We start from the raw sequence: 14,078 nt of genomic DNA on the forward strand, positions 1-14,078 counted from the left end.
AGAAAATGAATAGCAAAGGCACCTTACAGAGATAAAGAGGGCACTGAGAAGAGGAGAGAGAGACAACATGATTGCCTCACAAAAAAGACTCAACTTTTTTTGGTACCAGGCAATTTGGTGAAGCCTATGGACCAATTTTCAGACTATTTTTAATGTATTTATTTTTCTTTGAGTATAATTTACATGGCATAAAACGTATAGATCTTAAGTGTAGCATTCGATCACTTTTGACAAATGCATACTAAGACACAGGACATAATTTTATCACCCCAGAAAGTTACCTTGTGCCCCTTTCCCAATCTTCCTTACCAAAAGCAACCACTTATCTGATTTTTATCACTATACATTAGTTGTACTTACTCTAGAATTTTAGAATAATGTTTTAAAATAAGTAAAATACATAAGATTACAAAGAACCAAATATATTTGAAAACACAGTCATTTAAAAAGCATGATAGATAATGTATGTGCATCTTTATTAATATTTAAATAAAATCTAGTGGCAGGTCTAATAATTAACTATTGTATATTAGAAGGAAAATAATGAGTATAAATAATGATTTGAGGTATCTGCAATAATTAATGTGGTGAAGCTTTGCTACTAGAACCACATTGCAGTTACAGGGACTGCTAATACTATCAGCTTTACCTACCTAATAGAAGGACATGCCAAATTTTCAATTTGGGATTAGTGAAAATAACAATGTAATATTTTTCCTACCCACATTCACAGGACCCCTATATCCTAAGGACCCCTGGCTTAGAATAACATGTTAATTTAATTTCTATTCTTTTGAGATTTGCAGCAATCACCCAAAAGTAGTTAGGGTCGTGGTGATTATTGAATTTTCTCCTGGGTATAGTAAGTAAATAGACTATCTTTTGGTCCTCTCACGGCAGTCTCACTTCCAGTCAGGCCCACACTTATTCTTTCCTGCTCACGTTTACACACCTGTGTGGGAGTTGTCCATTCAGTCAACAAGCATTTATTATATATCTTCCACGGACTAGGACTAAGCACAAGTTTATTCAGAGTAGGGACAAATGGTCTCTGCCCCTCAAGGAGCTTTCAGTTTACAAGAGAGAGAGACAGAAACAGGAACAAGTACTTTTTCACAATCAGCTCAGACTTTTCCCACACAGTCTCATGTATCCTCAATCCCTAACACACATTCCTCTCCTGCTTAAACCGACCATTCTCTTGGTATGGGCTCTTATTGTGTCCTGAACAGTTCTATTACAGTACTCATAAGACTTTATTGAATTAATATATTTAGAATAGTATTTCTCAATGCTTTTGGACCCAATCCCCCCTCTTTAGAATATATTTTGTAAAGCCCCCTTTACTATTCTAAAATAAACATAAAAGATGAAGATATATATTACAATAAAATATGTATTTTAATATGTAAGTGCTCAGACCCAACTAAACAGGAAGACATAATGAACTACTCAGATGTCCTACTTATAATAAGTAAGTCTGGATTTAAGAAAAGTTAGATTAGAAGCCATTCTATATAGAAAACAAAAGATCAGAGGTATGGGTAGAACTAGAACAAAAACTAGTGCTATATAAGGAGTAACAGACTGGATTTATTTGAATATGACAAGAAGGAGGAAATAATCTTAACTGAAGTAGGGATAACATTCCAAGATAAATTACAGGCTATTAAAATGGTGATGATTAGGAAGTACAATATTTCTGAAAATGAGACAAGCCTTATTAAAAGTGCAGTGTCACAGTAATTCCCTACATTATAACACAGAAGGAGTAACATTAAAATCCAGCAAAAAAACACATCTTCTACTTTGAAATTCCACCATAATTGAGACTACATTCAATAAATAATCACTTAAATAGACTATGGAGATAATTCCAACAAAAGGTGATGGAGGTTGACCAAGATGGCACAGTAAGATGCTCCAATGTACTGTCCCCCACCATAGAATCTTTTTTTTTAATTAAATTCAGTTTTATTAAACTATATTCATGTACCATACAATCATCCATGGTGTACAGTCAACTGTTCACAGCACCATCATATAGTTGTGCATCCATCAGCCCAATCTATTTTTGAATGTTTTCCTTATACCAGAAAGAATCAGGATCAGAATAAGAAATAAAAGTAAAAAGAACACCCAGATCATCCACCCATCCACCCTATTTTTCATTTAGTTTTTGTCCCCATTTTTCTACTCATCCATCCATACACTAGATAAAGGGAGTGTGATCCACAAGATTTTCACAATCACACTGTCACCCCTTGTAGGCTACATTGCTACACAATCGCCTTCAGGAGTCAAGGCTACTGGGTTGGAGTTTGGTAGTTTCAGGTATTTACTTCTAGCTATTCCAATACATTAAAACCTAAGAAGTGTTATCTATATAGTGCATAAGAATGCCCACCAGAGTGACCTCTGGACTCCATTTGAAATCGCTCAGCCACTGAAACTTTATTGCATCACTTTTGAAACTTCCACAGCAGCTTCTTACCTTGGCCTTGCCAATTTTCATACTTTAATGCAATATTGATTACCAGATTTTCAGTGGGAAAGGGGATGGGGTAGGGAATAGGGAGGGTGACACTAGAAAATAAATATATTGAATGTCTTTCCTGAAGGAACTTTAAAAATTGGGGAGGCAGGTAGAATAGGGTATCGCTGAGGACATTAGTTATGGCATTTATGCCAAGGAGGAAAAAATTGAAAAATTCTGATCATGAATGTTTTCTTCTCATAGATTATTAACCAAAATATTTTAGATAGTGTTAAGCCTGGTCTTTACTAGCGTAAAACAGTTCCCAAAAGGAAGGCAAATGGAAGATTTAAATGTGAAAAGTATTTCTTGCTTTATGAGTGATGGCATGCCTGCCTGTCCCCCCTACCAGAGGGAAGATTTAGGCCTAATTTGCTGGTGAACTGTCGGCTTATTCTTTATTTTTATTTATTCCAGCCCTAGTAACTCTGAAAAGATGGGGGCATATTATTGATGGTCACTGATATCTATAGTAATTATAAATAAGAAGCAAGGCTGTTGTTTGTCTGAAACTCGAGCTGAAGGAGCTAATTGGTTCTTGTTGGCCTTGTGATCCAAAAGGCCATAATTTTTGGAGCAAAACAAATTACACACAATTTGTTAAGCAAATTTCAATCTTATGGACAGGCACTCAAATAATCTTCACATCAAATTAAGTAAAGGATCCTATAAAATATATAAACATATACAAATAATATACCAAACACATATGACAAATAGAAAGAAAAGTGTTAAAAGATGATACATTTTTTCCCTTTCCTGATCTCAGAATTATAAAGTTCTTGTCAGTATTCCATCTTCAATTTCTATTTTAATATCAGCTGTGTTCCAAACCTAGTGTGATTCAGAACAGGAAAAAAGTCTTATGAAAAGCAAACAGTAGTAATTGAGGCAAGAAAGACAAAGACAAAAAATGTCATTTATTGCCACATGGACTTTGTACTTTAATTTAATATGTAAATCATCTTGCCAGAATTTGTTTTGCCTTTATGGTTTGGTGACACATTCAAGGATCTTTATGGGATACTGCTTACATTTCATGGCTGCATCTACTATGATATCACCAAACTGATCTTCAAGTACTTTGATTTCAGAATCTATTAAAAAAAAAAAAAAGTAATGTCTAAATAGTTCCTTAAAATGGATTGTTTATATTCTATATGGAAATGTGATACAATTAAATGAAATTTAGAAAACATATGACCCACCTTATTTTGAAAAGTCATTTTAAAATGTAGCAAATATCAATTAGTTACACATATTAAATAGCTAGATTTTCAGCTTAACAGGTCTATATCATATCTGTTCTGCTGTGTTAAAGTATATGCAAGAAATGGATCTGTTTATTTGATTGAATAACAACTTTATTAGGGAGAAGTCTGAAACATCATATATATATACTTGAGACATTCTGAGATATTGCTGATAAATATCAGAATACATGCATATATCAGTTAGAGATTAGTGAGGCCCATCAATCAGGTCTGGTTTTTCATTTGTGTAGCAAATATTTACAGAATCCAGTGATACTACTTTTTTGAGAGTATTGTAAGAAATAGTCATTTCTTACTTTGGCTACTCTTTAAATGAGTAACCTCTCCCTAAATGTTAAATTATCCATTAAAAAAGTTAACATGCACAGTACAATCACTAGCCTGAAAGAAAAAATGTACTATTTTACACTCAGTTAAAAAAAAAAAAGTCAACTAGCTAAATCTTCTATGGGGGAAGGAAAATGGTTTCTAAGTGCCATCTATTGATAAATCTACAAAACTTAAATTGATAAGCAAATTTGAGCAGGAAAGAATTTTTCATTTGACAGATATTTAGTGAGTGATTAATATGTACCAATCTAAGTGATAAGAACATAGTGATGAGAAAACAGGTATAGTCCCTGCTGTAGAGTAACTTACATTTTAGATCTTAAATGTGCCTGATCAACCTCCCAGAATCAAGTCCTTTAAGGGTAGTTACAGGAGCAGAGAGAAACAGGTTGGTTTGACTTGTATGTTCATTCATTTTTTAAATTCATTCATTCATTTATATACTAACTTTATGTGCCAGAAGCTCGGAAATCTCAGTGAACAAACAGACAAAAAGCTCTGCCCTTCTAACACTAACTTATTGCTTCTATGTGTTAGATCAGATGCCAATTCCCAGAAATTCTGTCTTCTGAATCTCTCTCGAACTTGTCTTTTCCTCTCCTTTCCCTCTGTTCTAGTCCAGATCTTTAACATCTTTTCCTGGACTATTCTAAAAACCTTCCTAAGGTCTGCCTTCCTTAAATTTCTCCCTTTTCCATTCTATCGCCCATAGAGCCAGCAGTTAGCTTTTTAAAATACACACCTTCACTGGTGACCCACTGCCTACAAGATCAAGTGCAAATTCCTTTGCACATCCTATTGGGCTCTTTATGATGTGGGCCCAACTTATCTTCCTGGCCACATCTGCCATTCATTTTCCCATTTCACTTCTGACATTTTCCAAACATATCACTCCTTTCGATCTTTGCACATTCAGTTTTCTTTGCTTCAAATGTCCTTCCTACCTCCTTTCTGCCTAATACACTCTCATTTATTAAATGCATTTGATTTAACAATAACCTATCTGTTAAGTCTTCTCTTTCTTCCCAAAGTACTCTTAGTAATTCATTGTGCATTTCTTTCCATGAATGACAAGCTCCTGAAAGATAATAATGATGTCCTTTCATCTATTTCCCATCATTTGGCATAGTGCCTGGCATTTAACAGGTGCTCTTGAAAAAAGATGAAAGTGCAGTACTCTCAACCATCTCCCCTTACAGCCAGGGAGGGGAAAATAGACAAAGGATAGCCACACTTTCCCCAACTGCCAACCTGTTGGAAAATACATTTCTTAATCTATGAATTGATGAACCATACAAAAGGTAGCCTGGGATCAAACGGTAAGGCAATTCCAAAGTGACTTCATAGAATAAGATAAAGACAGTAAAAAGCTATGTAGTTTGAGAATTCTCCTTGGTGATTCTGACACAATCTCTCTCCCCTACTAATTGGCAATCATGTTTTAAATATTTGGTAAACACAGTGTTATAGCTTTTACTGTTTTACTATGTAAATGGAAAGGAATTTTGGTGACTTTGAAGAGACAACTATAATAATCCCAAGGAGGGAACAGTGAAGTCTTCTGGGCAAAATATTATCTTAATGTTGAGAAGACAAATTCTAACTAAAGGGGTGGTTTGGTGAGCCTGGCATCAGCTCAGGGGTAATTGGGCAATCTGAAAAGCTGGCAGTGGCTTCAAGCTACGTTAGTCAGATCTATGTAACATCACCATTGAGACAAGAGATTCTGGCCCTCATGTCAGGGTAGACCTTCTCCTGGACATTGCTGGATGGACACTGAGGAATTCTGCCTCTCTTTCCACACTGCCCATTCCTTTCTACTCATTTTTTTTCCTTCTACACTGGTCATTCTCTACTAAAACTTTGATTTCTTTAGATATGTCAACATCACTAGTTAGGGTACAATCAAGTCTGCTTTAGACTAGGAACATATTCTTTTTAAAGAGCCTTCTACAAATACTTGGCCTCTTTTTTTATGTGGTACTTTTATAGTTTAACTTCACACCTCTAAGGGTACTTCACCATCGAAGGGTCACTTGTAAAAATACAACTTAATTTATAAGGTAATAATCAAAGGAATTCTCAGAATCTGTTTTTTCATCTTGGGATATGTCTACAGTATTTCCCAATAAACTACTGAGGTGACTATTTTTGAATATTGGTCGGATAAAAGCCCCATTTGAGAATAGTATAGCATATATGGGAGATCAAACAACCTACTCGGATTATGATTTCAATTGTCTTCTAGATTCTTTTTTTTTTCTCCTAGTAAAGGATTTCTTAAAGAAATGACACAAACTGGGATAAAAAAACAGCATTCAAAATAAAATTAGCTGTACAAAAAATAATTTGAATGTTTAAAATGGCAAATGATGCTATATGATTTACCAAAATATTTTTTTTAATTAAAATAAAAGTAAATAGAGGCAGGGCAAGATGGAGGCGTAGGGAGGTGTGGAATTTAGTTAGTCCTCTAGAGGAACTAGCAAATAGCCAGGAACAAGCAGTAAATAGTCTGGAACAGCTTTTTGGGGGACATTTGTGACTGGACACACAATCGTACACCAGCTTGGAATGGGTGGAATGGCCGAGATCTCAGCATAAGAACTAGAAATCCTCACTCTGCAACCCCAGTGATTATTCCCAGGCAGGGCCTTGGAGTTGTCACAGAATTGTTCCCAAAGTTTTCTTTGGGGAGGATGCAAAGACTTGCTCATGGGGTGGGGTACATATGACACAGTGGTGCTTATGACAGTAACCAGAGCCTTGAAAGACAACCCAGGGCCAGTCAGGGGCTAGTCAGAAAATTGCTCCCAAGTAAGAAAGTATCAAAACAGGATCAATTTTTAGGATCAGTGACTTTCCTTCTATTTCTTCATCATCTAAGATTATTGTACTGTTTGTACAGAAAACAGATGATTATAAAATCTACAGGAAATTTAGTTTTTGAGGGGGAGGCAGAATGTGTTTGTGATAAATCATTTTTTCTTGTAAATGCATGTATATGCATACATGAGTTTATTATAAATTTTACCAGTATAAAAGATTGGTAGCACACAATTTATAAATAATAATAATAAAATGTAGTGCTGTATTCTTTCTTATAAATTCCACAGAGGCAATTGATTCTCACAGAAGGCTTTCATTAATTTTTCTTTTTGCTGAACTCTCATTTTCTATAGTCAAACTACATTGCAACAGACAAATCAGAATAGTTCCAACATGCATGTTAGTTTATATTTTTCTTTATGTTAATGAGGAAGACAAAAGCAAAACAACAAATGTGTATGTCAGAACTTCATTTGTTAATAAATGAATGACTTGTTTGTTTAGTTGGAAAAAAATAAAAGTAAGTAAATAAACTGTTAAAAAACTAAAAACTTAATTTTTCTAGAAGGAAAAATCAAATCACATACCCATAAAACCATTATCTGAAGCTTCCTGCCATGCTTGCCCATCAATGCTGGGCAAGCTGATTCAAAAGTCTGCAATTCACAATAGTCAAAAAAGAAAAGTCACTCTATCTCACCAGCATGGTTAAAATGAAAGCAACAATATCAGTTGTTCACAACTCTGGTGCTCTCAGCTGCAGGGGCGACTGCCCCGAGGGACAGGGCTGACTGCCAGGGAATCAGCATTGGGCTAACTGTGGTGTGACAAAGGGGAAGGCTAACGGTGACTGAGCCGATACTTCCAAGCGCCACCCTGCAGTAACAGCATGTGGCCACAAGGGGCTGTACCGAACTCTGCGGAGAAGTCGACCTGGGGGCGCCGGGGCAGAGAGATGAGCGAAGATCTGCTCAAGTGCTCTCTCCTCTCAGAGCTCTCCGAGCGCTGAAGCCCCACAGCTCCCCGCAGTGGCTGCCTCATCCCGGTGTTTTACCCTTTCGCGGTCCACAACCTGCTGTTTTATGCCTAACGCTTTCCTCCTTGCTTTCACGTGAGCCTCGCTTCTTGCTTACAGACAGCAGTCACCATAGGGGAAAAACACCCCCACTTTTATTAGTTCCACCTCCTTTAGTGCTCGGCCTTCCCGTTTGTGGGATGGAATACTGTCCTGTTTCATCCCCACGTCTTCCGACCTGCCCCTCTCGTATCGCCAGGGCCGCTGCCCAGGTTCCAGGCTCACCATCTCTGGCCGGGGTTAGTGCTTCCTGGAGAATTTCCTTGCCCATCATCTTTCCACCTTGGAGCCAGAAAGATTTAACTCCCCATCAGGCGCTGCCTTTAGTGGTTCCCAGAGTCCCAGCCATTCGCACAGCACCCCAGATCCCCCAAGATCCAGCTGCCTGATGTCAGCCTCGTTTCCCTCCTCTCCCCTTGCCCTCTGAGCAGCAATACTGAAATACTCATCGTTGGTCTGAATGCACCGTGATGTTGCTAGCCTTCCTGTTTTGCAAAGCTTCTTTTCAGTGGTCTGATACGCTCTCCCCATCCTTCCCCTGTCCCCCCCTTCAAAGCTACATTCCAAGTTTCTTCACCTGGGACAGCTGGAAGAGCTGTCCGTATTTATCCTTCAAAGCCATCTGTTCCTCTGCAAAGCATCTCCTGACGGGCAACTCCTTTCCCATGCCCCAGAATCCCTCCTCTGAATGAACCCTGTTCCCTGAACATGCTCCTCTCCTTGTCCCTGTCACTCAGAGTTGTGATGATTTCTCACGCACCTGTCCTGTCTCTCCCTCTGGCTCTGTCTCCCTGTGGCACCCAGGGCTGACACACGGTAGGTGCTCCATGAAAGGTGCTGTACTGGAGATGCTCCCTCTCCCATACCTTGGCCCAGGCTCCTCCTGAGGGCTCGCTCACCAGCCCATTTCTCTCCTTCCTTGTGCCTTGGGGCCATTGCTCCTGCTTCTGCTTCATGCAGGGAAGTTCTTTCGTCAGGAAAAGCACAAGAGGGGAGGGGGGTTGAGGGGGAGGCAGGAGTACTGTCTCCAGAACCAGCAAATTCTGCGCCATCACCTCCCACCATAAGTCGTTTAAATTCTCTGAACGTCAGTTTGCTAATCTGCAAAACGGAGAGCTGTTTGAATCAGAAGAGAGCCTGTACATTTAAAAAAAAAAAAAAAAGAACTTAATATGTGGCCAAGAGCTATGCAAATGTTTTTATTGCATTTTCTTCTTCCAGACTAATGTTTACCTACAGTTGCCTCTGTGGGCAAGATAAGGTCAAAGGAATGCGATATGATATTTTTGTAATTTCTGCACCTTGAGTCAAGGGGAAAACTGGTTGAGAGAAAACCATTCATTCTGTCTCCTGGCAGGACCCCTATCTTCTCCGAAGCCAGGGTTAATGATTCTAAGGTTGTTTTCCTCCCAGAGCCAATTGGCACCTACCCTTTGGCATGTTCCCTCCTTTCTCAATAACTTGTCTCAGTCTGATAATTCTCCAGCTTAGGAGCAGGGGCCTTGTCAGAGGAGACGCTGGGTGCATATGGGTCTCAAGCTAACTTCCCTTCTCAACAGTTCCCCTCCACCCCCATGCCCACCATTCCTTCCAACACCAGTAGAGCCTCCCTTACTCCCTTGAATTACTCTGTGGCTTTCCCCAAAAGCGGCTTTAGGAATTAGCTGTCAATGTCCAAGCAACAAGCATGCTGTGTCCTAACCCAGTACCTTCTCCCTGACATGGCACTTAAGGATTGGATGGAACCTCAAAAGAAAGTTCCTGAAGATTTGGTGTGGAGAAACCATTCTAAGCTTTCAAAAGTTTAATTAGTGGCTGGGGGAGGACTGGGCTGTGTCAGGAGTGCTCCCTGCTGGGGAACAAGGAGTGGATCTGCAGTGTGGGTCACACCACCAGAGCCTGGAGACAGAAACCTGGGAGCCAGACTCAGATTTAGGGTAGTCTGGAGCTCTTTAGATAAGGCAGCCAAGGACTTTGAGCTCACTCAAGTTCAAAACCCAAGAGCAGTGGCCCACTAACAAGAGTCTCCCCATCTCCACTTCTCTCCCTCCGTTCCGTCCAGTAAATAGCTGGCATTTTGGTGTTCATCTCTGTAGATTTGTGGATTACGGTGGGGAGAACGCAAGTGTCTTGGGTTCCTGTGGTGCCCATCTCCTTAGATTGTTCGCTTTGACTACCCCCATGCCTCAGGTAGGGCTTGACATAAAGAGATGGGCTGGTGGCTCACTCTTCTGTCAGGTTCCCAATGTGTGACTTAAGCAGGTTACCTTCTCTGAGCCTCAGTGTCCTTACTTATGAAATGGGGCTATCATAATCAACCAAAGTTTCTTGTGATAATTTATCTAAAATGTTTGACATTTGCAATTTTTGATAGCTTAGATTTTTTTCTTAGATTTTTGCCATATGTCACTCTTGTGCATAGATAATCACTCTTGTGCATACATAAAAGTGAAAACATAGGGAAAACATAGGAATGTTTCAGAGTTGTCAAATATGAAAAATCTTCATCAACACCTCATACCCATCAGCTTGCTTAAGAAATGAAAGAATTCAACGCTCTTGAAGTCCTTGTGCTCCATGTCCCACCTTTCTTTCTTAGAGAGAACCACAGTCCTGAAGTTTGTGTTCACTGTTCCCTCATTTTTGCCTACGGTTTTACCAAATGCGTGTCTTGTTCAGATGGTCTATTGTTTGATCTTGTTTTTGAACTGTTCTATGAGTGAAATTGTAATGTATGCTGTGATTTGCTTTTTAAAATATCAATATTCTTAGGATTCATCTATGCTAAACGTGTGTGGCTGCTATTCATTTTTCACTGTTGTATAATATCTCCCTATTCATATCCCTCTGTTGTTGGAAATGTGGGCTTTTCCACTGTTTTGCTGACACACAATAAACATTCTTGTAGTTGTCTCCTAGAACACATGTGACAGTTTCTCCAGTGGAATTGGTCCTCTTCCCTCTTCTGATTGCAACACGTAACAAAGCTAATGTTACTGGGTGCCTTGCAGCAACTTTCACCTGTCCTGGGGTGGCAAGATCTCTTCCTCCAACCCCAAGCCTAATCTCCCTCCCACCCCACCCCCCTTCCCACCACAGTGACCACCACTGATAAGGAAAGAAGGGAGGGAGGAAAGGAAATAAAACCAACAAATAATTTCTAAATTATTTCGGGATCTAAGTAGAGTAGTGTACTCTTGCATTCAAGATGGTGCAACTTTGTCAACTGCAGGTCATAATGCTGTAATCTACATACTGGCATTGGTCAGATTCTAGTCATAGAAGAATTGGCTAGTCCTCACTTTTTAAAAAAAAAAAAAACAGAAATTTCAGAATCTCCGCTTTTGCTGTGCATAGTTAAGATTGGGTCCTAAATGAAGTGTTTTCATTTTAAATAGTCTGTCCCTATACAATGATACCTCATGGCCTGTCCTGAGAGATTTAAGGATAAAAATAAAGAGACTGTACTTATGCTCTTCCTTAGATGTTATCTTTGCTAAAAAGAGGGGGATCCTTACAGTAAAGCTTTACTAGCCAGAATCCTCAGCAAATTGGAGTTGATGCTCCACTCAATTTTATGAAAGGCTTATGGCAGCAAAATAAGTTGCTATCAGAGATGAAGTTTTGAAAATAAAAATTTAGTGTGGTGCAGTGATTACTAGTATTTCCAATGATAAATAACCTAATGCCTCTGCAAAATCCTAAATCAGCACATCCACAGTTTTACATTCACTATGTTTAATTAAGTCAAGAAAGTAGTGCGCTGTATCTGAAAGATGTTTAACAAAATTTGAAATAGGGTTTTAGAAAGTGTTTCGGCTAGATTTTCTTATACAAAGAGTTACACATTGGAAAGTACTATTCCTGAAAATAGGAGAGATGAAAGACTAGAAGGAATCCTACTTACTCATACCATCCTTCTACAAGAAATATATCTTTATGCCCCATTTCACCAGGATTTTTCTTAAAATAAGAGTCAGTAATAATAATGACCATAAATTCCATTTATTCAGCACTATATACCATGACCTGTGCTCAGTGTTTTATATAACTATTTGAATTAATCCTTGCTACAACCTTATGCTACATGGATTATTTCCATTATACAAGTGTAGATTAGGGGACTTGCTTCAGATCAAACAGATATTAAAATATGGAGACATGATTTGAACCCAGGTCTATCTGATTTTCAAAGCTCATGCCCTTAAAATTATGTCACAGTATCTCCTTCCTACTCTAGGATACACAAAGTAATTTTCACCCTGGATCTTTTCCCCCTCATTTGGTATGTCAGTCACCCCAAATCATGCCTGGGAAAGACAGCTGTTTAGCACAGGTATTTAAATGTCAGTTGCTAATTCAGATTTCTCTTCCCCAACACCACAGACTACAGAGCCATCTCTTTCCTTACAGTATCTTCCCAGATTTACAGTTATCTTCAGGCTTTCTTATTTTCTATTCACATATCCCTTTTAACTAATTCCCTCCACACTAGCAAATCTTAACTGACTTCCTTCTTCTAGTCCTCATCAACCTCTCTGAAGGACACCAAGCCCTGAAGATGTGCAGTCCATCAAGCCTATGAGGTTCTCTTCTCTCATCTTCCACCTTAGGACTAATCTTCCTTATTCCTTACTCTTGACTCTGCTGCTGACATCATTAACTGTCATTTTAGAATTCTAACCCTCTCACCCCTCCCTCCCCAACAGAAGCAACTGCCATTGCAGGGACTTCACTTGACTGAATTCAGACTTGTCAGCCCACAGCCCAGAGACTGCTTATTTAAAACTACTTATCCCTCTTTGCATTTTTTCATGAAGAGCCTCACAGAACATTTGTTCTTTGCAAGTTAATGTCCAGAACATGGTCATTCCCGACAAAGTAATGCTCTGAATATTTTGTTTTTTTCCTCCCTTTCAGATTTTTTTGTTGTTTCTCATTGCTATATTTTATAAAGAAAAAGACCATAAGGAGTGTTTCAAAAAGCACATGGACAATTCAGAGTTTATTGATACTCAAAAAATGTGGTTGAGCCTGTTTAGTTTTTATAAATGAAAAATTTTAAATGGATTTTGGAAGATGGGCTTCAGTGGGGGGGAGGACAATTGTTACAGATAGTTCATTTAAGGTATTTTTTTATTCTTCTACAGTTAATTTACCAAGCAGAATACTTGAAGGATATTTTTATTAAAGCCACAAATAAAAATACACTTCACTTCTATCACCTTACTATACCAAAGAGGTTGGAGACTAAGTAGTCCATTTCTACTTCTAGAGCACCAAGTGTAACCAACAATTTCTTTTTCACCTGTGAAGAGTACTATAAGAGGCTCTGAAAGAACAGAGAAACTAAGGATCAGAAGGTTTAAGAGTATCTAAAATTTAAATAATAAATCTTTCACATGAACTTTATCTCCTTACAAGAAATTTACTAAATAAGTTACATTTAAATGTCCTGTTTATATTTTTTTTTTAAAAATATTTCTCATTTAACAGAAAGTGGAAATTATTTAAAATATGAGGGGTAGGAGGAAAGGATGAGCTATATAGCCAATTCAAATTACATTAAACCCAAATATAAAATATAAACAGTAGTGAAATTTTCCTAAAAGAAAGTGACTATTCACTAACCCCCACCTCCTCTCCAAGTAGGTAACTCACACTAAAGAGAAAAAATCTACATGGATCAAGAAATTTACATGGACTTTCTCATTTTCAAATAAGTAAAAAAATAAAAATAAATTTCACTTTGCCAAAATAACTAAGCATTTAGGCTTATATAGTTAGAATTATATAATCCTACTTTTATAGACTAGTCATCTAGGGGAAATAAGTTAGCACAATCATTTGAATTGGTTGCCTACATACTGGACAGGGCTTATTTCATTTTTTTTAGCTTCTTTGCACATGTAAAACATGCCATAAGATGTCCTGTTTTGCCATGGACGATGCAACCATTTTTAGATTGACTTTGGCAAATCACACAAGGTTAATGGCATTAAGGGCAAAACTAGATGGCACATGTTTTTCTTTG

At 38.1% G+C, this 14,078-nt stretch overlaps 1 pseudogene; it reads right to left on the bottom strand.

Moving 5' to 3' along the window:
• LOC119528227 overlaps positions 1-8,010 on the bottom strand; it is a 56,753-nt pseudogene extending 48,743 nt beyond the window's left edge.
• Positions 8,011-14,078: the final 6,068 nt, after the last annotated feature.

Source organism: Choloepus didactylus, chromosome 2, assembly GCF_015220235.1.
Source record: "Choloepus didactylus isolate mChoDid1 chromosome 2, mChoDid1.pri, whole genome shotgun sequence".
Lineage (NCBI taxonomy): Eukaryota > Metazoa > Chordata > Mammalia > Pilosa > Megalonychidae > Choloepus > Choloepus didactylus.